Source organism: Eubalaena glacialis, chromosome 2 (assembly GCF_028564815.1).
Source record: "Eubalaena glacialis isolate mEubGla1 chromosome 2, mEubGla1.1.hap2.+ XY, whole genome shotgun sequence".
In the NCBI taxonomy this organism is placed as follows: domain Eukaryota; kingdom Metazoa; phylum Chordata; class Mammalia; order Artiodactyla; family Balaenidae; genus Eubalaena; species Eubalaena glacialis.
In genome coordinates this window covers 83,550,886-83,561,691 of record NC_083717.1, presented here as the reverse complement: position 1 = coordinate 83,561,691, position 10,806 = coordinate 83,550,886, and the positions used below count along the sequence as shown (strand labels likewise).

The following is a 10,806-nucleotide window of genomic DNA, read 5'->3' as shown; positions in this document are numbered from 1 at the left end:
TTTGTAGTTCCCAAGAACCTGGCATAGAGGACACATCACAGTTTACATTCCGGATGAAGTGAGCCTGCTAAACGGCTGACAATAGCAAACCCGGCGGGTTGTAACATTTATTTACCTAGACCAACGAGGACGACTATCTTTAGCTTAGCATTATACGTAGGGCTTTCGAGGCCGGAAGTGTGCCCGGGTCTCCCTTGCAACTCCCGAGAATGGAACATTTATGGAGTATGTGCTAAGTGCCAGACACAGGTGCTTTCACATATGCACCTAAAATGCGTTTAGTCCTCACAACATGTCTTCAAGCTTTAAGCCTACCTTACAGATAAGGATGCACAGAGAGGCTAAATTAGCCAGCCTCTCCTCTAGTGACTCCACTGCGTGTGCGTGGGCTCTCGAACATTCTCACCCACAAACTTTAGATCGGCCTCGCTACACGCCACCTCCCTACCCCCAGGCATGTACCCCAGCTGCTCCTCCCCACGCCCCGCCCTAGGCCGGCGTAAAGCCAATAAAGCCTAGGGCAGGCCTGCCCTGTCTCTGAGCCGGTGTTAACAAGGCTTCCACATAAAGATGCTCACTCACCCAACAGCTCTTTACAAGCTTGGAGAGCCTTTGCCACCCACCCTATCCGTAGCCCCAAGCTTCTCCAAAGAGCCCGCACAGCTTGGTCCCAAGGCTGAGGTCCTCCTCGCCTGCACAGCGGTTACGGGGTCGGGACGCAGATTCCGGGCGAGGACACCTTCAGGGGAGGGGTGAGGAAGCCCGGGGTGGCAGCCACGGGGCAGGGGGTCCCGCCTCCGCGCGGCCGCCGCACGCCGCCTCGAACTACGCTTCCCAGCCTGCTCCGCAGCAGCCGCGCGCCCCGGCGCCGCGCCCGGCCGGGAGCCGCCTGTTGATTGCCGCGCTCGCCCCGGCCACGGCGCCGCCCTGCTCTACCTCTACCTCGGGGCAGACGGACTGACGGCCAGCACCGCCGGCTCCAGGATGGGTGCGCTGACTGGTGAGCGCGCCGGGGTGTGGGTGGGGGCCCCCCCGGGCGAGGCGCCGTCTGCAGCCCCCGGCCCGCAGCGTGGGGCGGCCGCGCCCTCCCTGCCCTCGGGAGGATGCTCCGCGGCGTCGGCGCTCTGCCGGGCGGGCGCTCGAGGCCGGGGCCGCCTCTGGCCTCCTCGGCTCGACGGGCGGTGCGGAGGAGAGGGCGGCGCGGGCTGGAGGCGCCCGGCGGGTGTGGGTCCCACGCCCTGCACTGCGGCTCCGCAGTCTCTGCAGCCCCCGGGCCGCCGCAGTGAGGGCGCGGTCTCTGTCCTCCTTGAGCTGCGGGGCCGGGTTTTTCCACGCTGGGCTTTGTTCCCCATTTTATGCTCTCCTGTTAACGTTTGACAGGCTCCTGGAGTCTAATGCTGTCACTGCAGCGTTAGAGCAGGCGACGGGGAAGGGTACACTCCGGCTGGAGCTGTCACCCGCAGGGCGTTTCAGCCTCCGAGAAAGCAGCGTTCCGAGAGCGGCCTGATGCAGGTCCTCGGGACTCATTTTTTTTCTGGTTAAAGTAATGGTAGCATGTGCTCCCTTGAGTCTTCCTAAATGTTCCCTGTTGACCTGCAGAAATGAACATTGCTTTATAATAATAATAATAATAATAATAATAATAATAATAATAATAATAATAATAATAATGGCTCCTAAAGGGAATTTTTACTTAACGTATTCAAAGGTGGGAAGGTGATGCGGGCAAAATGCAAATTAACAATGAAGGAGGCTGTGAATGCTACGGGCTTCCTCTTGCCTACTAAACATCTGAATCACCAGGTCCTTGGGAAGGGAATGAAAAGAACACCGGAGAAGGTATTTATAAAACCCGTTTCCAGCTCTACCATTAAGGAGCTGAGGGACCCTGGACAAGTCCCTTCACCTCTCTTATCCTCTTTCTCCATGGTAAAACGGGGCATTCGGGTTACATGATTTCTAAACCTCTGTTCTTCCAAGACTCTCATTATCAGGGAACTGAGGGGATGAGGGGTGCTGGTGTTCAACACCATTACAAAAACCTGATTGTGACAGAACAAGCGGCTTTACCTAGGGAGGAGGAAAGATTTTTCAAGGTTTAGGCAACCTGATTTTTAAAAAATAAAACCAATTTCCTCTATCTACTCTCTGCAGTCTAACCCAATAAATATGCATTACAACTTTTATTTTTTGTAAATTACTATAAATTGGTAGACAACAACAGGCTGTGGATGTTCCGTGTTTGTTTTTAATTTGCTGAAGGTGAAGTGATGGGATCAGCAGGTAAAGGGAGAAGCAAATGGCTCCCCCGTGCTGGGCAGAGCAGTCAGATGTGGTCAGCAAGAAGGAGGGGAGGAAACCGCAGCAAAAAGTAAGCAGAGAGTACAGACACTGAGGATAGAGAGGATGGGTACTGATGGGTCATTGTTTGAATAATAAATACACAATAGAAGGAATGAGAGAACCAGAAAACCAGTGCTATGCAACCCTAATGTAACTGATTCAGGCAAGGATTCATCCAGGGGTACAAAACCTTTGAGCAAACGGTTGTTGGGGAACAGGATTTTCACATTTTTTCAAAGTATCTCGGCACAGATTACCTAGGGAAAATGTGTCCTTATAATGGAGAGATGAGGAAGTCATCACCTTAGCTGAATGATCAAGCTTACCAACACCTATCATGCATCTCTTGTTGGGATGCAATAAGAAGGTCATAACTTCACGTGTGTGGTGTTCCTTCCCAAAAGACGGTGGGAATGGGATACTGTAGATTAAAATATTCAAGTGATAACCAATCAGGATGTGTGAACTTTGGATCCTAGATCAGAAAAAATAAATAAAAAATAGCTATAAATGATGAGTTGCGGACAATTGGAGAGATTTGAATACGGACTGCATATTAGATAATATTATGGAATTACTTTTCATTTTCTTAGGTGCAGTGGTGGTACTGTGGTCATGTAGGACACTGTCTTTTTCTTTTGAGATATGGGTATTTGAGGCACAGTGTCATGATGTCTGCAACTTTCAGCGGGTTCAGGGTGGAGGGGGATTAGAAGAGTTGGGGAGGACGCTCGAGAATGCAGCAAAATGATGACAGCTGGTGAATTAAAGAGAGTTGTATACAGGTGTTTATTGTACTATTTTACGTTTTCTGTAGATTTGAACTTTTTAAATGAAAATTGAGGTGATCAATAAAATAGATAAGTAAACAAAGGAAAGGATTGTAGAGGACAGCGTGGTTAGTGACAGAAAAAAGCAGTGGGTCTGCGGGGGACTCACAGTGAGTCTGTGGCTTCAGGTTCCCAAGATTTAAATCCTATTGGAGGTGTGAGTTGGGTCAGGGGAAGTTCTCTTTTTTGGTTTGTCTTGGCTACTATGAATCATTTATTCTTAAGACATCTCATCCCCTAACTCCAACCCTAAAGTATTAATAATTCCCAAACCTTAGAAATTCTAGCCCTACCCAAGAACCATTCTGAAAGTGCTATCCCTTTCCTCTCTGAGTTCAAGATCTGCACCCACATGGCTCAAAGAGGCTCATAGAAGGCAGATGCAAAAGAGAACTATTACCTATTACCAGACCAAGAAAACAGAACCAATACTTAAGATACAGCACTTAATTTTATACAGAACCTTTTGCTGCAAGGATGTTTTTCCTATACCTGAAATATATATACATATGCTTTTATGTTCTGCCCCCCTGTTTTGGCATCAGGGCTACCCCATCTCTTTCCTGTGTGTTGCCAGTATTCCTCGGTTTCCCTGGTGACGGCTGAGTAGAGTAGGAATGAGAAGGTCAGCTCTAGGACTGGGGGTAATAGGAGCTCATGAAACAAGGTGCAAGGTCAGCCATGCCAAGCCAGGACATGAGGAGTAAGGAGCCAATCTGAGGCACCAGCCCAATGAAAGAACCAGGAGGCCTCTTGTCAGAGCAGTGGGAGGGGTCTTGAGGCTAGAGAGCTGGGCTACTGTTCAGCCAGTATATACAGGGTCAGCCATCCCTGTCGTTTATAGCTGACAACCATTCTTATAGGACAGTGCCCATTTCCTACCAGTTAAATATTTAGCATATCATCTTGATAAGCAGTCATGAGTCAAGGTGCACATAGCACCTGTAAGTCATAACAAAGCTTTGATCAAAACCTAACTGGGATACAGATGCCAGAGAAGGAGAGAAGATAGGTGGGTCAAAGACGCATAAGCAGGCAGAAAAGACAAAAAGTAGAGAAACCATAGTGCCAGTCAAGAAGTGAGAAGCCCATAACTTCCTGAAGCCAAGATGAGGGGACATGGCTAGAACCAATAGGCAGTTGAAAACCAGAAAGACCCAGACACCCATGTGGAAGGCAAGGAGTTAGAAGTCAAGAAACAAGAACTCCTCAGAAAACAGAGAATAGGGCCAGACAAAGGGGTAGGGCAGCAGCAGGGAGTAGGACCTGCCAAGATAATTAGAAACCAGGTGGCAGTCTGGGCAGACAGTGAGACTTCCATGCTAGAGCCCTTCTGCCCCCGCCAGGAAGCTTCTTGGCAACTTCCTGCCCAGGTGGAAACCTATCTCATACTTTGACCAGCCTACCCATGGTGGCTTGCTACCCCTGGCAGTGCTGACCCAGGGCTCCTATAGGGTGCTGCCTCTCCATGTTCAACAGATCCTGACAAGGTTAACGGAGGGAACCACCCTCTGAGATAAGTACTGCTCTTTGCCTGTTTTACAGAGGAAGGGACAGAGGCTTGGAGAGGTTGTCACTCGCACATGGATCTGTAACCATCAGTTCAAGGGCTGGCTGACTCCAAGGCCCATGCTTTTTGTCTTCTGTGCTCTTCTGAACCTGGAGGGGGTGGTTACTGGTGGGCACATTGTTTTAAAAGGAGACAGTTTTCAAGCACAGTTTGAGCTATGGCAACTTTTTTTTTTTTTTTTTTAATGCTATTCTTGTCTGCTTACATTCTTTTTATGTATGTATGTATGTATGTATTTATTTAGTTATTTTTATATTTATTTTTGGCTGTGTTGGGTCTTCGTTTCTGTGCGAGGGCTTTCTCTAGTTGTGGCAAGCGGGGGCCACGCTTCATCGCGGTGTGGGGGACACTCTTCATCGCGGTGCACGGGCCTCTCACTATCGCGGCCTCTTGTTGCCGAGCACAGGCTCCAGACGCGCAGGCTCAGTAATTATGGCTCACGGGCCGAGTTGCTCCGCGGCATGTGGGATCTTCCCAGACCAGGGCTCGAACCCGCGTCCCCTGCACTGGCAGGCAGATTCTCAACCACTGCGCCACCAGGGAAGCCCTGAGCTATGGCAACTTTTGCGTTGTAAGATTGGGAAGTTAAGAACAAATGGTCTCAGAGACAAACTGTTCATTCATATAGGATCAATTCCTGTTTTGTTGGAGGATATATCGATAAGCTGATTTTCTTCTAATTTGCTAGTTTTAGAAAATGTAGGTTTGGCTCTTGTGCAAACTGGTTCACTGATTGTTTAAAGATTACTATAAAATATTGAAGATATATAATAAAGAATAATAACTTCTCACTTACTGACTACCCCCCTTGGGACTAAATCATCATCAGTGCGGTGGAAGCCCAAGTCCTCCTTCCCCAATCAACTCCCCCTCCCCTCGCTATGTGGTGTCTGTCTTTTCCATGTGCAGTCCTTTGTAGCTTTCCCAGATATGTATGTACTCCAAAACAATTTATGGCACTGTTTTACCCATTTAAAAAACTTCTCACTAGGTTTTACAAGTATTTTTTTCTTATTCTTTTGTAAAAATTGATCTTTGGTTTGGATCAGATTTAATAAATAGGGCTGCTTGTTTTGGCTTTGGTTCTAATTGTGTGGGGAGGGAGGGCCAAAGGCTGGGCACTTCGTGCTGTATCTGATTTTCCTCTTTCATGCCACAGTTATACAAATAAGGTAGCGGAAAGAGAAGCGAAGGAAGCCACACTGCTTGTTTTCCTTCTCCGGGCTCGTATCTTTGGTAACAGGAAGAGTTATCAGAGGGCCCGAATCATCCTCCCTTCAGCTCAAGTCCTTGCTCCTCTTGTTCATTTTCTAACCGGTTGGTGTACATGCCCACCTGGACTCCTGGAAGCTCTGGCGCTTGCTTCACTGCAGTGTGCATATTAGTTTCTCGTTGCATGTTGAGAGCTTGCCATGGGACACACTCTGCCGGAGGTGAGGCTGCGGCAACTCTTTGGAAGCTTTCCGAAGAGGACAAATATGAACTCTGGGAGGCCTGGGTAGGGGCTAAAGCAGGCTAGCCATGAGCTAGAAATCTGTGATTTGACTTTAAAAGCTATGTGAATAATGTATTCACATATATTTATATTTGTTATTAAAAATAAAACCAGCTTTCCCCCAAATCTTTAAATCAGAGTTGTGCTCCCGGAGGATACACTGTTTTTTTTCTCCTCTGGCTTTAAGACTCCTGTGATGCACTGGCACAACATATGCAATTTGTTTTAACAGGTACTGTTACATAGTATTAACATGTTATTGTAACTACTTAATTAAAGTCTCTCTCACTGCCAAACTGTAAGCTCAGTTAGGGCACAAGATATCATCTGTTCTCTTCACTGCTTTTGTCCCAGCATTGGAAAAGGTGGGCTTTCAGTAGATATTTGTTGAATGTATGTACAAGAAGCCCAGGAATATAAAGAATTATGACGTCATCCCTGTCCTCTACGAGTTGGTGGTGTAGTTGGAGAGTGAACCGTTTATGTAGCATACATAAAAAATAATGAGAGAGGGATGAACACTCAACTGGTGACATAGGCAACGAGATTTAGCAAACAGAGCAACTTCTGTGCGTTTAGGTGGCCTCAGAAAGTTCCGTGACGGAGGGTGCAGGCTGTGGATATGGTGGAATGATCTCTGGACCAACGGGTCGCTTCACCTCTCTGAGCTCATTTCCTTCATTTGACATTTGTTGCACAATACTTGTTGGATGTCTTCTGTGGGTCAAGACCTGTGCTGAGAGCCAGGATTATAACAATGACTAAAACTGATACAGTCTCCACCCTCACAGAGCTTAGCAAGGAAGACAGAGATAAAACAAGCAATTGTAATAAAGTCAAGGAGAGCTCTGAATAAGGGGTGTGCCATGGGGTGGGGAGTGACTCAGACCTGCCTGGGGGTCTGAACAAGGCCTCTCTGAGGAATTGAAGCTTACATTGAGACTGGAAGATGAGTTGGCTACCAGTCAGCCAGAGAAAGTGGGGGTAAGAGTGCTCTGAGCTCTTAGAGGAAAACATAGGCAGAACACTGTATGACATAAGTCACAGCAAGATCCTTTTTGACCCAGGTCCTAGAGAAATGGAAATAAAAACACAAATAAACAAATGGGACCTAATGAAACTTAAAAGCTTTTGCACAGCAAAGGAAACCATAAACAAGACCAAAAGACAACCCTCAGAATGGGAGAAAATATTTGCAAATGAAGCAACGGACAAAGGATTAATCTCCAAGATTTACAAGCAGCTCATGCAGCTCAATAACAAAAAAACAAACAACCCAATCCAAAAATGGGCAGAAGACCTAAATAGACATTTCTCCAAAGAAGAGATACAGATTGCCAACAGACACATGAAAGAATGCTCAACATCATTAATCATTAGAGAAATGCAAATCAAAACTACAATGAGGTATCATCTCACACCGGTCAGAATGGCCATCATCAAAAAATCTAGAAACAATAAATGCTGGAGAGGGTGTGGAGAAAAGGGAACACTCTTGCACTGTTGGTGGGAATGTAAATTGATACAGCCACTATGGAGAACAGTATGGAGGTTCCTTAAAAAACTAAAAATAGAACTACCATATGACCCAGCAATCCCACTACTGGGCATATACCCTGAGAAAACCATAATTCAGAAAGAGTCATGTACCAAAATATTCATTGCAGCTCTGTTTACAATAGCCAGGACATGGAAGCAACCTAGGTGTCCATCATCGGATGAATGGATAAAGAAGATGTGGCACATATATACAATGGAATATTACTCAGCCATAAAAAGAAATGAAATGGAGGTGTTTGTAATGAGGTGGATGGAGTTAGAGTCTGTCATACAGAGTGAAGTAAGTCAGAAAGAGAAAAACAAATACAGTATGCTAACACATATATATGGAATCTAAGGGGAAAAAAAAAAAAAGAGGTCATGAAGAACCTAGTGGCAAGATGGGAACAAAGACACAGACCTACTAGAGAATGGACTTGAGGATATGGGGAGGGGGAGGGGTGAGATGTGACAGGGTGAGAGAGTGTCATGGACATATATACACTACCAAATGTAAAATAGATAACTAGTGGGAAGCAGCCGCATAGCACAGGGAGATCAGCTCGGTGCTTTGTGACCACCTAGAGGGGTGGGATAGGGAGGGTGGGAGGGAGGGAGATGCAAGAGGGAAGAGATATGGCAACATATGTATATGTGTAACTGATTCACTTTGTTGTAAAGCAGAAGCTAGCACACCATTGTAAAGCAATTATACTTCAATAAAGATGTTTAAAAAAAAAAAAAAAAAAAAAAAAGAGTGCTCTGAGCAGAGGAAACAACATAAGGCATGATCCAGGAATTGGAAGTGGTCCAGGGGGCTGGAGCCAGGAGGAGATGGGGAGTGCAGTGCAGGATGAGGCTGATGAGGATGACAGAGGTCAGGCTGTGAATTTGAACCTTACCCTCCAAGCGAAGGGAAGCCACTGGAGGATTTTAAGTAACTAGGGCAGAGTTGGTTAAAAAGATCACTTTGGCCATTTGTATGGAGAATGGATGCAGATGGACTAAGGCTGGATGTGGCAGTGCAGGCAAGTGACGTAGGCGGATTCTCAACATGTTTAGGTATGGACCAGATTTGGTTATTGGTGGGCGAGGAGGAGACAAGGAAGAGAAGATGTCAAGGATGGCTCCCTGGTTTCTTGGCCAAATCCCTAAAATTGGAAATTCCAGAGGAGAAGCTATTTGGAAGGAAAGATGATGTGAATACTTCTGACATTTGAGCCTGATTCAGCGAAGTAGAGATGTTGGTTCAGCAGTGGAAATATATGGACGTAACCCTCAAGGAACAAAGTCTAGATCAAAGATATGGATTTGGGGGTCTTCAGGTAATGGATTATAATTAAAACTTTGGAGGGGATGAGTTTCCTCAGGGAAAGTGTACAGTGTAAGAAAAGAAATGCTAAGACAGGATCTTGTAACATGCCAGTATTTAAGGTAGAGGAAGAAGAATTGCCAAAAGAGACCAAGGAGTGATGAGAGAAGCAGGAGAAAAACCCTCTGTGTTGCTGGACTGGATGATCGTTAAGGCCTCACTCAGCCCTGACGTGCTGTGGTCCTGCAGAGCTGGGATCTGAGCCAGGTCTCAAAAGCAGAGCATGTGGATTGACCATGAGAATAGAGAAGGGCATTCCAAGTAATATTACTATATCAGCCAAGGTCCCAACAAGAAACAGAGGACACACTCAAACTGAATAATTGGAGGGAATTTTAATAAAGAGGCTATTTACAAAGTTGTAAGGAGGGTTTGAGGAATCCAACAAGGCAGAAATCTGGCACTAGCCACATAGGAACCCTTCACCACCCCCAGGCCTGAAGTCAGCAAGGGCGTAGGGGCAGCTGTGTAGAGGGGGCTTCCTGGTAGGCAATGTGGCCTTCTGGACCAACCTCCTTCTCCGCCTGCCCTCCATTTTCCTGCTAGTGCCTCCTGTTGGCCAAACAGAAGCCAGAGAGCAAGGGAGCCTTGATGCCGTGTAAATACAACATCTTCCTAGGGTACAGAGCAGGGTGGGAAGTGAATTGGGAGGGCAAACGAGATATCCAGAACAATTATCTTGGAAAATGGAAGTCTATGAATAAGAGAGTATATTAGTTTCCTGTTGCTGCTGTCACAAATGCAGGGGCCTAAAACAACACAAATTTATTATTGCACAGTTTTGGAGATTGGAAGTCCAAAGCAGGTTTCTTTGGGCTAAAATCAGGGCATCAGCAGGGCTGCATTCCTTTCTGAAGGCTCTGGGCAGAATTCATTTCCAGGCCTTTTCCAGCTTCTAAAGGATGCACACATTTCTTGTCTCTCGGCTGCTTCCTCCATCTTCAAAGCCAGCAATTGCATCACTCTGTCCCTCTGCTTTGGTCATCACATATCATTCTCTGACTCTTCTGCCTTCCTCTTCCATCTTTTAAGAGCCCTGTGATTACATTGCACCCACCCAGATAATCCAGGATAGTCTCCCTAGTTTAAGATCCTTGATTTAATCACACCCAGTCTCTTTTGCCATGTGAAGTAACATATTCCCAGGTTCTGGGGATTAGCATATGGACATCTTTAGGGGGCCATTATTTTGCCAACCACAGAGAGCGAATAAACAATTTTGTCTGGATTGGAGGGCTCCCTAGGAAAGTAATGAAGACAGAAAACAGAAAGTGCAGATCAAAGCCAAATAATAGGAGTTTGTGATGCTAGACTGTCTGAATTTCATTGTGTAGACAAGAGGGAGCCATTGTAAGTCCTTAATCAGGGAAGTGGCTTGTTAGCAGTGTGAAGAAAGATGATCTAACCATGGTGCTCTGGGTGGCTTAGAGGGAAGAATAGAATCCTTTCAAGATGCAATGAGAGTACTCCAGGTCTGAAAGAACAAAGATCTAAAGCAAGAGTGACAGGAAGGGATGGTGTGAAAAGTATTGTACAATAAGAATCCACAGGAGGTGGTAACCAACGAGACAGGGAAAGAAGGAAAAGAAACTCAAGTGGTCTGAGTTTTGGCAGTGACTGACTGGTAGATTAATAGTATGATCCAGAAAACCAGGAG

At 46.3% G+C, this 10,806-nt stretch overlaps 1 protein-coding gene across 2 annotated transcripts in view; it reads left to right on the top strand.

Annotated features, from left to right (window-relative positions):
* Positions 1 to 890: 890 nt before the first annotated feature.
* TMOD2 (tropomodulin 2) overlaps positions 891 to 10,806 on the top strand; it is a 45,551-nt gene continuing 35,635 nt past the window's right edge. For both annotated transcript variants that reach the window (XM_061182115.1, XM_061182116.1), the window contains exon 1: positions 891 to 1,000. The gene's annotated coding sequence lies outside the window, so the exon portion shown is untranslated. The remainder of the gene's footprint in view (positions 1,001 to 10,806) is intronic.